General features: G+C 30.4%; 1 long non-coding RNA gene across 1 annotated transcript; it reads left to right on the plus strand.

Moving 5' to 3' along the window:
* The first annotated feature begins 572 nt into the window (after nt 1–572).
* LOC117132944 lies at nt 573–8,958 on the plus strand. The gene is made up of 3 exons (XR_004456713.1): nt 573–7,628; nt 7,951–7,988; nt 8,072–8,958. It is a non-coding gene; the product is annotated as an uncharacterized LOC117132944 (long non-coding RNA).
* The last annotated feature ends 8,494 nt before the right edge of the window (nt 8,959–17,452 follow it).

Below are 17,452 nucleotides of genomic sequence, written 5' to 3' on the forward strand. Positions count from 1 at the left end.
GAGGTGGATAAGCTCAAAGCTCGTCTGGTTGTGAAAGGGTACGCTCAAGAGTATGGAGTCGATTACACAGAGGTATTCGCACCAGTCGCTAGAATGGATACAGTAAGAATGATCATTGCTGTAGCAGCTCAAAGAGGTTGGAACATCTATCAGCTCGATGTCAAGTCCGCTTTTCTGCATGGAGAATTAAAAGAAGATGTGTTTGTAGAGCAGCCTCAAGGTTATGAAGTAGCAAGGAAGGAGAACATGGTCTACAAGCTGCACAAAGCTCTTTACGGACTGAAACAAGCACCAAGAGCTTGGTTCAGTCGCATTGAGTCCTACTTCATCAAGGAAGGTTTCGTAAGCAGCTCTAGTGAACAAACATTGTTCATCAAACGGAAGGGAGGTAAAATCTTAATTGTGAGCATTTACGTTGATGATCTGTTGTTCACTAGTGATGATGAAGAGTTGATGAATGAGTTCAAATACTCCATGAAAGAAGAATTTGATATGACTGATTTGGGGAAGATGCGGTATTTTCTTGGCATTGAAGTTATATAGAAGGCTGATGGTATCTTCATATGTCAGAGAAAGTATGCAGCTGAGTTGATCGAGAGATTTGAGATGCAAAACTTCAACCCCGTTGGCAATCCGATGGTGCCTGGACAGAAGGTTAGCAGAGATGAAGCTGGTATGAAGGTAGATTCAACGCTCTACAAGCAAATCGTGGGCAGCTTAATGTATCTTACAGCCACACAGCCTGACTTGATGTTTGTGGTAAGTCTTATAGTCGTTTTATGGCAAATCCTACTGAGTTACATTTTGCTGCTGCAAAGAGAATCATGAGGTACTTGAAGGGAACTCTAGAGTTTGGGATATGGTATCAAAGAGGGGGAAACGGCAAGCTTGTGGGATACACTGACAGTGATTATGCCGGAGACATTGATGACAGCAAGAGCACCTCTGGTTATGTGTTCTTGATGAGCGGAGGAGCGGTAGCATGGTCTTCAAGGAAGCAACCAATTGTAACTCTGTCATCCACGGAAGCTGAATATGTAGCCGCAGCTACATGTGCTTGTCAAGCCATTTGGATGAGAAGGATACTGGGAGAAATCGGATACGAACAAGATGAGGAGATGATTCTACTCTGCGACAACACATCTACCATCAAGCTGTCTAAGAATGCTGTTATGCATGGGAAGTCCAAGCACATAAGAGTTCGCTATCATTTTCTCAGAGACTTAACGAAGGAAGGAGTTGTCAAGCTGGAGTATTGCAACACTGAAGAACAGTTGGCTGACATAATGACAAAGCCTTTGAAGATGGCATCATTTCAAAGGATCAGGGAAGCATTTGGGATGCGAGTTATGAACTTAAACTCTTAACCGAGTTCAGTTCAAGGGAGGGATTGTTGAGTAAGGTTTAAGTTGTTTCAATAAAGTCCTATTCTTCAGGATTAGAATGGGTCAATTGTTGTTTCCTATTTTCCCGTTGTTAGTGGAACTAGTTGAGCTAGTCGCGTTAGTTTCGTTTGTGTTTGTTTCTCATGTATTCCCTTTATAAGGCATTGGACCCTATGAATAAAGATAGATCATTCCGTGCAATCTTTTGTGTCTTTCTAATTCTAATTCTACAGGTTTTGATAGGAAGATCAATAAAAAGGCATCACACCATAACTCTCGATATGCTCCGTATGAGACGAAAGATTAAAAAAACATGGAGAATTAAGGAGCAAAATGAGACACGCAATGTTGGTTTTGTTGGACGTCACGAGTCTTATGCTCATCGTTCTAAACAAACTCATATTGAACGTTCTTCTAACAACATTTCAGATGTTCTCGAGCATAATGTTCATCAGAGTAGTGGAAGGAAGATAGCAAGTAAGATAGTAACACCAGCTCGAGATGATCAGGAGAATAATGTCATAAAAAAAGAGACAGAGGATTATCTCGTACGTTATCTTTTTCTCCTAAGGAGAAACTCTTACACGTAGATGATCAGATCATAGATGCATTAAATGATATGGAAATCATTGGCACATGCAATATCAAGGGGCACCCATATGAGACACAGATGGTGGGTGAGGATCATGACGATGATTTGTTAGGGGAAGATCTGATGGATATGGAAGATAGTGTCATAAATGATGCAGAGGAGATGGTTGATACAGTTTCGCGGGAGAAGGTGTACACGGCTAAGACTGAAAAGTCGAAGGCTTCATCTTATAAGAGAGGAAGACTTTCTCGATTCCCTTTGGGTTTACAGAGTAAGAAGGCGGAGTTCCTCCGTCGAGGATCTCCAAAGCTGTGCAGATCATCTTCTAGAGATACAACTCATTCAGGAAGACAACGCACTGGTCCGATAAGAAACCTGAAAGGCAGTACACGTAAGAGTAATGGTTTGGAGTGGTCCAAAAACACCTCCAGACGTCATCTATGAAGACAATCAGTTGAAACTGTCGAGGGATTAGGAGTGACCTCACAGTTCGACACCTTAAGGAGATGTGTCAGAAGAATCGCTTAGGACTTGTGTTCCTTTCTGAAACGAAGAACAAGAGGCTGCTGTTGCAAAACATTTAGGCCGACTTAGGATTTGGTCATTTGTTTACTGTTGAGCCACTTGGACTCAGCGCAGGTTTAACTTTATTTTTTTATGGATGAATTTCAAGTTAATGTTTTATTTTCGAATAACTGTATGATTGACATTGAGGCAGTCATTGATGGAATAAAAATCTATATGACGTTTTTTTATGGGGATCCTATATTAGAAAAACGAGATCAAGTTTGGGAACGTCTTACGCATTTCTCAACAACTAGAACTGGACCTTGGTTCATGATAAGAGATTTTAATGAAATTACGAGTCACAATGAGAAAGAAGGAGGGAGACAACGTCATGATAGCTCTTTCCTGCCCTTTAATCAGATGCTTAATGACTGTGGGATGCGAGAGTTTCCCTTCACGGGGGAAATGCTCTCATGGGTAGGGAAGAGAGCATGAAAAAAAAATGTTCGATGTCGCTTAGACAGGGCAGTAGGAAATGCGGATTGGCATGAGAAGTTTCCCCACTCGACTGTGAGGTATATGAGGTTATGGAGATCAAAAACATTCAAGTTTGATAAAATATGGCTGGATAATGAGCAGCTAGGGCAAGTCATTCTTGAGGGATGGAAATCTCCTGATCTCCCTCCCAACGCGACTATTATGGAACATATTTCTAGCTGCCGAAAAGCCTTGAGTAAATGGAGGAAACAACATAATGTTAACTCTGCGAAATTAGTGGAGGAGCTAAAAGAAAAAGTGGAGGGTTTGTACGCAGATGATAATGCTACAACTGAGGAAATTGTTGCAGCGTTGAAGGAACTCTCTGAAGCTCTTAAAACAGAAGAAATGTTCGGGAAGCAGCAGAGTCGAGTGTTTTGGCTGAGAGAACGTGACAGAAATACAAAAAAAATTTCATGCCTTAACAAAGCAAAGAAGAGCAAGGAATAAAATCATGCAGCTCCTAGATGCAAATGGAAATATAGTTGATGATGAAGAAGGATTAGTAGCAATTGCTACTAGCTATTTTAGGCAGATCTTTGAATCATCTAACCCAGAGGATATAGAGGAGGCACTAGCTCAAGTTCCTACGACGATCACTGGGGTAATGAATGACAACCTTACAGCTCTGGTATCTGAATGGGAGGTCAAATTAGCGTTTTTTGCTATGCATCCAAACAAGGCCCCATGACAAGATGGGACGACTGTGCTTTTCTATCAGAAATTTTGGGAGATAGTAAAAGAGGATTTAACTCTTATGGTTAATAAATTCTTTTTTGAAGGGACGGTGGTTAATGGACTGAATAATACAAATATATGTCTCATCTTAAAGACAACAAAGCCTAATGAAATTGCTCAATTTAGACCCATTAGCTTGTGTAACGTAAGCTACAAGATAATCTCTAAGATCTTATGCCATAGATTAAAGAGAGTACTACCAGGCTTGATATCGGAAACACAGTCAGCCTTTGTTGCTGGAAGACAGATTTCAGACAACATTATGATTGTTCAAGAAATGTTCCACACTCTGAGAACTAAACCAAGTGGACGCAGTAAAAGAATGGCCATTAAGACAAACATGAGCAAAGCATATGACAGGATGGAATGGTCATTTATTGAAGCTGTCATGCGTAAGATGGGTTTTTCAGAAACATGGATCACCTGAATAATGTGATGTATTACGCGGTGAAATATAAGTTACTCATGAATGGACAGCCAAGAGGAAATATTTTTCTTGGTAGAGGCCTACGCCAAGGAGATCCTTTGTCTTCTTTCATTTTATTCTATGCACGGAAGCGCTTGCTAGCCTTCTAAATCATGAAGAGAGCCAAGGGAAGATAACGGGGATGCGCGTCACACGCGCATGTCTTTCGGTATCCCACCTTCTCTTGTTGATGATAGCATTTTCTTCTGTAAGGCGGAGCCCCGTGAATGTGAAGAAGTAATGAAAGTAGTTAGGAAATATGGTAAAGCATCATGTCAATGTATCAAATTTGATAAATCGTCCTTACTCTTTGGTAAGCGGATTGATGCAACTATTAGGCAAGAGATTAAAGATGCAATTGGAATACAAAACGAATGAGGAATGGAAACCTACTTAGGTATCCCGGAAGACATAAGTGGTTCCAAGTGCAAACTTTTTTTCATTTCTCAAGGATAAGTTGATGCATAGAGTGAATGGATGAATATGTAGATGGCTCTCGAAAGGAGGGAAGGAAGTGTTGATTAAATTCATTATGCTAGCTCTTCTGAACTACATTATGTCTACTTTCCTGCTCCCATTGGAAATATGTGAAAACCTAGTAAGTGCTATTGCTCAATTCTGGTAGAGCTCAAATCCACCAAAAGGAGGAATACACTGGGCGAAATGGGAAAAAATATGTTTACCAAGAGAGGAGGGTGGGATTGGTTTCCGTATGATCCATGAGTTCAATCTGGCCCTATTGGGAAAACAATTATGGACGCTAGTTCAATTTTCTGACTCTTTGGTTGCTCGAATCTTGAGGGGAAGATATTATAGATTTAGTTCACCACTACGCGTAAACTCTGCTAGCAGCCCATCCTATGTGTGGACTAGCATTTCTGCTGCAATGAAGTTGTTATTACTGGAAATCAGACAGAAGATACATTCAGGTGAAGTAAAGGTGTGGGAGGATTCGTGGATTCCAACAACCCCTGCGAGACCAGCTATCCATGTAGCACCAGTTATGCATCCTAATATGAGAGTCAACGATCTCATTAATCAGGTATCGAAGGATTGGGATGTTGGTCTATTGGAGAACTATGTCAATCTTGACGAGATACCCCTCATTAGGAGTTTGGCCATAAGGTCAACTCATCGTCGTGATACATTCTGCTGGAACTACACAAGGAATTGCCAACGCACGGTTAAATCTGGATATTGGGTGGCTCAGAATTTATTAAAGACAAAGGAAGAGAAGGAAGTCTTGGAGGCGAGTATCACTAAGCTTCAAGCCTTTGCTTGGAAGTTAAAGGCGCCTAAGAAGATGTCATCTTATATGGCAATTGTTAACTGGTCATCTGGCAGTAACGAGGAATTTAGCAAGACGTAATATGAGGTGTGATAACTACTGACCAAGATGTGGAGTACTAGATGAATCTGTAACCCATGCCATTTTTGAATGTCCGCAAGCTCTACAAGTTTGGTCCTTATCATCAACTCCAACAAGCCCATATATATTTCCAGTCCCTACAAGAAAATATCAATATTGTTACAAAAAATTTCGTCACAATAAAAAGTATTCAGTCACAATATGATTATTGTTACGTATTTGTAATCGTTTATAAACAGTTACAATGCTATCGTCACAAATCTCTTTGGTAACAAAAATCGTTACAAAATTGTGACTAACTTACATAGTAGCTATTTCATCACAAGATGTGACAAATACGAAAGTAATAAAAAAATCAAAATTACCAACTAATTATAGCGTAACAAAATCGTTGGATTATGCAACTGCTATTACGTCTCAAGCTCGTCACTGATTATGATGGAAATTTAGTCTTAAATTGTTACTACAAAATAAGGATTCATGTTTTCGTTGCTGGTCCCCAGCGCACTTGTTCTGGGGTGGAGTTCGACTGGTTATGTTTCTCAGGTTTGGTGTCGTGTTTATTTTGAGCTGTATGCTCGGATTTCCCCTCCTTAGAACCAGAAGACGTCTCTTGTTCGGTTCTTCTTAGAGTGTGGCAAGGTTCTAAGGTGCTGTGGTTTATCTCCATCATTGGAGGTTGATGGGCGGTGGCTCTAGATGGTGGTTTAAGCTTGGTGTGGTCTTCCTCGGCGATGGCTGGTGGTTAATGGTTTCTCAGTTGGGGAGTATTTCAGAGCTGCTCTCAGCGGTTTACATATCTTCGCTCTCCATCAGGACGGGGCTCCGAAGTGGCTCCTTCCACCTTCATGATGTGTGTTTTCTTTGGGCAATGTCAACAGGTAAAGGTGAGGCTCTTTCTTGGTCCGGGATGGTTAGTACTGAAGCCTCTAGATGGGTTTCGATGGTGAATAGAGGTGTCGAATCCTTGATTGTTGTAATGTGTCTTTGTTTTAGCTTTCGGTTTGCTGTTTTCTTTGTCTACCTTTGTATTCTGTAAAAAAATTAAAATTGGTATAAAATTTAATATTTTACCAAAAATAAAAAGGATTCATAATTCGTAGCTAGCCTGTCTTAATTTATACGACTATTTTTTAGTATTAGTTCTGTTACACTATCACCAAAATTTCTTTGGGAATCGATCGTATTTAGCATTTGGTTTCACATCTAATATGTATAAATCGTTACCAATTTTTTGTTAGCAATTAGTCTTAAGTAGTTAAGAATTATTCATCTCATGTTTGGCACAATTCATCTCTAAGTGCAACAATAGTAACTAAAAAATGTTACAACTATTGTTTATTACACTGTTTTTATACATTGTTGCTTTTCTGGGTTTAATTAGACGAAACATATAAATTGTAAAAGGTTCTAGGTTGAGGAAGATGCTTACATATTTATATACACAGGTTTTTGGCAGAAAAAGAATAGAAAAGGAAAATGGGCTTCGCTGGCCCAAAGTACAAAAATGTCACCTTTCGAGAATCCTATATCTTAATATTTTTTTTGGTAAATTCACGAATTAAATACTTAGTTTGAGAACCAAATACGATTGAGATATATGATGGAAGTTCATCATCAGCGATCAAAATGAGTCATATAGTCAGTTCTTTATTTTTTTTTAAGTTAGTTTTTGATTTTCCAAAATCTACTTTTTATCCAATCATGATTTTGACAATAGATTTCCTATTTTTTAGGAAAACTGGTTTTTGCTTCCTTTTACTCTTTTCTTTCCAAAAACCAAAATCACTATTCTATTGGATTCTCCCTACGAAAGCTACGTATAAAAACAAAAATGATTTTTTTCTGTTTTTTTTGTTTGCTAATTTTAGCTAAATAATGTACTATATAAGACAAAGCTATTTCACTACAAACACACAAAACAAAGCTGAGCAAATCAAACGTAAACCTTAAATAATACATCCAAGTGTCAAGTTTTGGGAAGCTTGCTGATCTTCTTCGTTTCAAATCTTTTCTCTACATCCAATCGATAAGGTATTTTGCTCTCTGAAAATAAATTTTTGGTTATCTATATATATATATATATATAATATAGTTATGGTTATTTTTGTTTTAAAAATTATGGATGTACATATTTTACTTATTGTTTTAAAGAAACGGTTTCTATCTATTTATATTATATCTACAATAAAGAATTAAAATTTTATTCTAAAATATAATTACAGCATAAACACATGCATTGTTATATAATTATTATAATAATATGTACGTAGGAATTTACCTCTATAGCTATTAGTAGTTTATTTATAATATTAAGTTACATAAATTTAACTATTAATGGTATGTTTTCTTATAGGTATGACACAACAAGGACAGTCATCAAATGGCAAAGAGGTATTTATTTACTAACTAAATTATTTTAATTAACTGATTATATAGTTTAATTGACTAACTTATGTATGATATTACTATTAAAGGGAAAAATACTATGGAACGATAGCAAGGTTCATATATTTCTTGAAATATATGAAAATGAAATGGAAAAAATAAATTGGCGTACCAGTCCTTTGAAAAAAGAGAGTAAAACAAGAATTAGAAATGTTATTGAAAGGAATGTTTAACAAACGACATTCTTCGCTACGATCTGTTATTGAAAGGACTTTTGGTGTGTGGAAAGAAAAATGGCGGGTTTTAAGAGAGAAGCCAAGATACAACATACATATTCAAAGAAGAGTTATTGCAGCTATAATGGCTCTACATAATTTTATCAGGCTATCAAATTTAGGAGATGTTGATTTTGATTCGGACTATCCAGCTGGTAATGTACCAACTGAAGACTCTGATTCAGATGAAGACGAAGAACATAATAACACTCATGTGCACTATATGGAAGGCATTCGAAATCAAATTTATGCATCTTTATGGGATTCAAGATAATTTTTATTTTATATTTATTTTTTTTGTTTTAAAATATTTTTTTTAATTATGTATGCTTTGATGATAGTATTTTATTTTTTATTTTTCAATAATAGATATTTTACTATTCATAATATTTAAAATTTATTTTCTTTTAAAGGCAAAAACCAAAATCAAAAACCACCAATCAAGTTTTTCAAATAACCAAAATCTACTGCAAAATCAAAAACCAAAAATTAAAAACCAAAAACTAAAAACCAAAAACCAAAATCTAAAAATCAAAAACCAAAATCTAGAATCTAACAAAACAATCATCACCTAGATCATCCATCTTATTGAATTTATGATTTCGTTTCTTCTTTCAACTCAAACAAGGGATATCTTTAAAAATAAAAAAAACCAGCAAAAACAGCCCGAATATAGGATTTCATGATCAAAATTTATAAAATAAAAGTAGCTTACAGAAAAAATAACAATTATATTTGATAAAAGCATAAATCATTAGCACTAGTTCTCCTTTTAACTAATGATCTTCATAATGAACGTTAACCTAATTTCTAATAACCAATATTTTATTATCTAAACTATTAAAACAGAAGTACAAATTTGAAATAGCCCTGACTTTTTCTAAAAAATTACAGTCTCATGCCACTGAGTAAATAAAATAGATTTATTTTAAATGTAAACTATTATTCATTTATTATAGTTAACCATTTCCAATTGAGATGAAACCATGCCATTTACGGTTCCCAATTCGTCCATGTTTATGAAAAATATGAGTTTTAGATTTACAGACATAGCCTAACTCAAAACTCATTATTCACTGATTGTGCTCATATTATATTATATACCAAACTGGGATTTTTTTAAAAAAAATTTCTAGACAATATAATTGCTTCAGTTAAGAAAACCTGAGACTTTGCTGCCTATAATTTTAGGTTTGTGTTTCATTGCTGCCTTCTTTTCCAAGCATAAACAAACCATTGCCTGGTTTTTAAAAAATGAAACAGGACCATTGCAAGGTTTCTTAAAACGTTGACCATGGATTATACAATGGCTTTTGTGGCATACAAAGTAACTGGTTTAATCTTCCTATCATTAAAGATCTCGTGAAAACAACAATCTATTAAACCGTTTAGTAATTGAAAAAAAAAACTTTTAGAATGCATGGAATATACTTTTGTTTTTGAAATGTACACTAAATAATTAAAACTAGATTTTGATCCGCACGCCCGTGCGGGTGTATTTTTAAAAAAATATGATGCTATTTGTTTTTTATATCACTATTTAGGGTTGGACAAAAAACTCGAATTCGAAGAATCGAACCGATCCCAATCTGAATAAGTAGTACTAAATCCGAACCGGAATTGATTAATTATCCGAATTATTCAAAATTTTGGTAATTGAAGAACTGAAACCTAATCCGATCTGAACCGAAGTATTTTGGGTATTCAAAATAGATTTATATACTTATATATATTAATTATTTTTAGATTTAATATATATAAAAACATCCAGAATATAAATGATACTTTTAAGTTCGCATAAATGCTTGAAAATAAATACAAATAATTAAACGTAAATATCTTAAATAGTTAAAAATACTCAAAACTCCAAAATACTTAAATAATTATTAATTCGCTATCCAAATATTTAAATCAAACCTATTTAAATTGGTTATCTTAATCCGAACCAAATCCTCAAAGATCTGAACTGAACACAAAATCCCAAAAAGACCCAAAAACGAACTCGAACTCCCACCCCTAATCACTATTATATATATATATATATATCCTATATGTATCATCATAGGTTACAAAATATGTGTTATCATATAATTAATCGTATTTTATATGTACATTCAAATAAGTTTTTTTATAATTAATAATATTTTATATGTACTATCATATAAATAATCACATATATTATATTTTAAAATTTAATGTGAAATATAAAAACCATAATTTAAGTTGGTGTTTGAAATTGGACTTTGTATTGTATTTTTATTATATATATTGAAAACATTTTTATAATAGTTATTGGAAAATATGTTAGTAAAAATCAAATTTTGAATATATGTATATTTTTGAATGAATTTTTGATATAAATCAATTTTAAATTATTATTTTGATTTGAATATATATATCAAGTAACATAGACTCATTATTTTTTTAATACAATGTAATGGACTTTTAATTTTTTTAGTAGCATAAACCCATTTTTTTCTAACTTACTGCTATCCATGTTTCCAAACAATACTATTTTTAACTACTATCCATATTGCCAAACAATCCTAATGTGTACTTCAATCCTAATGTTTCCAAACAATTCTCATATAACATTGTCATCCATGTTTCCAAACAAACCATATTTTTAAACTGCAATTCATGTTTCCAAACAAACCTAATTTGTACTTCAGTTTCCAAACAAACCTAGAGCTTGACCCGTGCGCCCGCGCAGGTATTAGTTTTTACGTATTTATACATTGATATTTGTTTTTCGTGATTAGTGCAATATATTTTAGATATGTCTCCATATAACTAATTGTATTCAAAAGATCCAGATCGAATCGGATAATATAATGATTTTTGGTTCAAATATCCAAATTATTTTCAAATACGTTCGTTATTTGAATATTTTTACTTTTCTGTACATCAGAACCAAATTCATACAGACCCGGAAGATCCAACTTGAAACTCACACATAAATTTAAATCCAAACATGGCCTAATTTCAAAACCAAAAAAATCTATACCCGAAAAAAAGATTTATACCTAAATGGGTACCCGAATATCTATGCCTAACAGATTCCGTAAACAAATAAATATATGTATAGATATATATTTATGTGTTTGGCTAAATTAAGTGAAATAGAAAAAAATTTATTTAATAATATTTTTACAATATTAATAATAATCAATATATGAATATCGATTTGTTTAGATAAGTTTTGGAATTGTAATTAGTTAATTTAAATTAAATTTAAATGCAATGGTAGAATTCGTATATAAAAAGAAATACAAAAAGGAAGTACCTAAAAAGATATTTCAAAACCCAAAAAATCTTTACCCGAAAGAAACAACCCGTACTTAAATGGGTACCCAAATGTCTATGCCTAACTGATTCCGTAAACAAATAAAAAAATTATTTTAATGTGTTTGGCTAAATTAAATGAAATATAAATTTTTTATTTAGTAATATTTGTACAATATTAATAATGATCAATATATGAATATCGATTTGTTTAGATAAGTTTTGGAATTGTAATTAATTAATTTAAATTGATTTTAAATGTAGTGGTAGAATCTGTAAATAAAAAGAAATACAAAAAGAAATACCTAATTTATTATGAATGCAATGACTAAATGTGTAAATAAAAGAAAATACATATACTGCTATTCAAGTTTCCAAACATTTCTCATATAATATTGTCATCCATGTTTCCAAACAAACCATCTTTTTAAACTGCAATTCATGTTTCCAAACAAACTTAATTTGTACTTTAGTTTTAATAATATAGATTAACAAAACAGATCATCGAATGAAAAATAAATATTCCACATATTTTAACAAACTGCCAAAAGTACTATAGAAACTCAATATCTAAACTTATCGCCCACATATATTTCGATTTCCTAAGAACTATTATTTTCATATATATATATTCAATCCATAATCTTAAACTAGATTTTGATCCACACGTCCGTGCGAGTGTATTTTTTTTTAAAAAATATGATGCTATTTGATTTTTATGTCACTATTTAGGGTTGGGCAAAAAACTCGAATTTGAAGAATTGAACCGATCCCAATCCGAATTAGTTGTACTAAATCCAAACCGAAATTGATTAAATATCCGAATTATTCAAAATTTTGGTATTTTAAGAACTGAAATCTAATCCGATCCGAACCAAAATATTTTGGATATCTAAAATAGATTTATATACTTATATATATTAATTATTTTTATATTTTTTATATATAAAAACATCCATAATATATATGATACTTTTAAGTTTGCTTAAATGCTTAAAAATATATACAAATGATCAAACGTAAATATCTTAAATAGTTAAAATATACTCAAAACTTCAAAAATACTTAAATAATTATTAATTCTATATCCAAATATTTAAACCAAAACTATTTAAATTAATTATCCAAATCCGAACCAAATCCTCAAAGATCTGAAATGAACACTAAATCCCAAAAAGACCTGAAAACGACCCGAACGCCACCCTTAATCACTATTATAAATATATCCTATATGTGTCATCAAAGGTTACAAAATATGTGTTATCATATAAGTAATCGTATTTTATACGTACCATCAAATAAGTTTCCTTATAATTAATAATATTTTATACGTACAATCATATAAAAAATCACATAAATTATATTTTAAAATTTAATGTGAAATATAAAAGCCATAATTTAAGTTTGTGTTTGAAATTGAGCTTTGTATTGTATTTTTCTTATATATATTGAAAACATTTTTGTAATAGTTATTGGAAAATATGTTAGTAAAAATCAAATTTGGAATATATGTTTATTTTTGAATGAATTTTTGATATAAATCAATTTTAAATTATTATTTTGATTTAAATATATATATATATATCAAGTAACATAGACCAATTACTTTTTAATATAATGTAATGGACTTCTAATTTTTAATATATATATATATATATATTCAATCCATAATCTTAAATATTCTGTAACTAACAATACAAATATTTTTAATGTTATACGTTATTCACAGTAATCTCAGCCATATTTCCTAACAATACAAACTAGGTTAAGACCCCCGCCTTGCGCAGGATCAACATTATATATATAAATTATTTTATGTTTTAAATATTTTTAAATATTATGAAATAATAAATATATATTAATTAATTAAAATTCAGTAACTATTAAATATATAATTAAATTGGTGCGAACATATAAATCAATTTTATTAATCCAAAAATATTTTTTTATATATTTGATAGAATATGTAATTAAATTTAAATGATACTAACATAGATAATATATTTTAGTATATTTTTAATATTAATGTCTATTAAATGATGATTTCTACTCATATAGTTTTTTTTTGATCATTTGTATCTTTTATAGAATTTTTTTATTAATTATTGATAACAAAATTTTCATTATAGGATTAATAGTTTTAGTAATTTATAATTTTTTTAAAAATAAGTTGTCAATGATCGTTCAAAACTTTTATCAAAAACATTGTTCAAAGTAAATTTTGAAACTAAAATATTGTATTTTATATGGTTTATAGTTTAATTTCAAATGATATATATATATTAATCTAAATAATTAATTAAATTAAACTTTTTACTTATATAATTTTTTAATCATTTTTATTTTGTCCTAACAAAAATTTTAAACCATAGATCATAAAATTTGAATGTGAGACTTTTAACAGTTTTAGTAATTTATATCCGTTTGTAAAAATGCAAAATATAACAGATACATAAAAATCTAATTTTTTATTATATGGTTATTGTGGTTGTTTAATTTATTTAATAGTTTAAAATTAAAAAAATATGATAGAAGATACACTATTTTTTTATCAAATCTTTATTATTCAAAGTCATTAATTGCCATATATAGTTTAGTCACAATAGGGAATTCCGTAAATTTTATTTAAGGAAATAATAAAGTATATTAATGATGAATTTATTGTTAGTCAAATAAAAAGCTTATCATATAATTAGATGGACCAACATATTCCTCTAATGATTCTAAGAATCATCCTAGTAATGGACCTACAAAAAAAATTGTAATGCTTCTCAAATAATATATAGGGGATATTTTGCGTGATTCAATCAGTTTTAGACATTCTTTCTTTATATTTTGTTTTGTAAAATTCTGTCCGATTATGAGTTTTAAAAAGAATATTCCAAAGTATAGAATCACTACAATTAGTGAAAATATCTATACTATTAAAAGAGAAATACAAAAATAAAATATCCCTTAATTTTCTAATTTATTTACAATGGCATGCCACTGAAATTATTAATTAACTTACGATTTATAATTATTTGTTTTTTTTTTAATTAATGTATTTCCAAAATCAAATTCTAACTAAAACTTTCTGGCAACAATAATTAATAAACCTGTGTTTTTGTATTCTTTGTCTTTTACTATTATTTTATATATGTATGTTTGAAAATAATTAATTCCATATATAAATTTCATAATTAAATACATACATTATACAGTAACTATTTTACTAATTCGAAAATACATAATATATAGTATATACAACAATTTTACTATACATTACCATAAATTTTTAATCCATAAATAGATACAAAATATTATTATATATTATCATAAAATTTTGATCCATAAAAAAATACATTTGTTCGGATATACATGTCATATTCTAAAAATGTTGATCATACAATTGATGGTTTAGAGGATAAAATAAAATTATCAATATAAACAATAAAATTATTGTGTTTAAAAATGTCATATTAAACAATTATTTGAACAGGTAAGTTTTAAAATATATATGACTAATACAAATAAAAATAAATACCAGCGCAGGCGCGCTGATCAAGCTCTAGTTATATATTAAAACAGAAGTCACAACCTTGATTCATGTGTAATTTTTGTAAAAATTTACCTAATGGACATATTCCTAAAAAGTCATGTTACATTTAATCTCTAATCTTATCATTTAAATTTTGGGCCTACCATAAATTTTTATTGGGCTATCAATAATTAGATTTAAACAATAGATGATCCATTGAATTTATAGATAGTATAAATTAAATATATATAATTGAATATTGTAATACTATACTTTTATATGTTAAATATTTAAATATTTGTGGATGTTAACTTTTAAAATTATAAAGATTTTTTTTTAAATAACAAATATCATGTTATCTAACAATGATTAATCTTTACTACCTTAAACCAATGAAAACAAATTTTAAACTATATAGTTTATTTTAAAAATTAAACAAAAACTAAATGTTTAATTATTTACTCGATAATATAAATATATGAAGCGAAAAGTTTAATTTTTTAAAAAACTTTCTAAATTTGTGAAATGTTACAATATCTTTGAATATGACAATAAAATAATATTTTACAAATCTTTATATATATAGATATGATTTTAATAATGAAATAATAATCCGAATATATATAGAAGAACATACAAATACATGTGAAAGTTTGAAACAATCTATTCAATGAAAAAAATACTTATTATAGTATAACCTCTTCAAATTAATACTCCATAAATAAATATACAATAAAAATCTCTATAAAATAATATAATTTTATAGTTTCAAATTGAGTTTTTGGTTTAATAAGTATATCGATAAATTAATATCTCTATAAATTAATAAAAAAATATAGTTTTGGTGTAGTCCCAATATTATAAATTTATAGAGGTTTCACTGTATGTTTTAAAATTAATAAACGCATATATATTATAATATATAGCAATTTAGAATTGAAAACTAAATATTTATATAAAAGTAAATGAAAATAAAAATCCGCGTGGTTGTGCGGATCGAGATCTAGTTATTTTTAAATGTAATGTGGTTGTATCTTAACTCTGACATATTGTTGTAGCTATTATGTTACAATTTATGATAGCATAAAACAGTCAAATAAAAATGTAAATTTGTTACATCGATACATTAGTAATAAACGAAAATGTTGTCAAAAATACAGTCACAGTTAAAACCAGTTTCAAAAAAAAAAAAAATACAGTCACAGTTATTATTATTACTAATTAGTGACTCATAATTAGTCACTTTTATAGTCGTAAATTGATACTCTGTATTATGTCACAGTTACATAACTAATTTGCAACTAACAATGGTTACAATACAGTCACAATTGTTACTGTGTTTATTTCCGTCACAACTTTGTATCAAGTTGAAACGAACTTTTACTACGTTTTATTCCGTCTCACTATTATAACGAAACTGCTACACATTTGTGACACAAAATTTTCGTTACAATATGGTATCTATAACGTCACAATCATGTGACGAATAATTTTGGTCTTAAACATTCGTCACAATAACTCTATTTTACACAAATATGGATTATCTATTTTGAAAAGAAAAATAGCACTCGACGCGAATCAGCCTTGCATTCGGAAGTAGAAGCAATGCGATGGGCAATGGAGAAGATGCTTCAACATTCAACATGCAAGAGCTTTGGAACAAACTGCAAAGAGCTGATTGCAATGATATAGGAACCTCATGCTTGACCAAGTTTTGACAGAATTGGAGAGGATAGAGACTCTACAGATATGCTTCCCGGACTTAAATATCATTCAGGTTCCATAAGCGCAATCAGATTTCACACTTTTTAGCTAAGACTGCTAGATCTTTCCATCGGGAGTTACATTTTATTAGTTTTTTTATTCCAGTCTGGTTACCCAGACCACCTCAAGTTTAAGTAATAAAATGACCTTTTGACGTCAAAAAAAAATGACACGTCAGATGGTCATTTTGTAAATAACTTACAACTAGGATAAGACATGTGCCTTACTCATGGTGAATTTATATAAAACTTATTTAAGAAATATCGGCCTGGTTACCTAGACCACCTCAAGTTTAAGTAATAAAATGACCTTTTGACGTCAAAAAAAAATGACACGTCAGCTGGTCATTTTGTAAATAACTTACAACTAGGATAAGACATGTGCCTTACTCATGGTGAATTTATGTAAAACTTATTTAAGAAATATCGTATGGAAAATAAAATTTATATTCTTGACCGAATTAATATTTTTGACCTTTAACAAATATTAAAAACTTTTTTTGTTAATTAGATAATTTGTTTACTGATGAACTGATCTCATTTTTAAAAATATTGTAGGTCAAAAAATCACTTAACGCATATGAATCTAACATTTAGGCCAAAGAATCTCATGCATACTATTTGGTT

The sequence above is a fragment of the Brassica rapa genome, chromosome A03, assembly GCF_000309985.2.
Source record: "Brassica rapa cultivar Chiifu-401-42 chromosome A03, CAAS_Brap_v3.01, whole genome shotgun sequence".
Classification (NCBI taxonomy): Eukaryota; Viridiplantae; Streptophyta; class Magnoliopsida; order Brassicales; family Brassicaceae; genus Brassica; species Brassica rapa.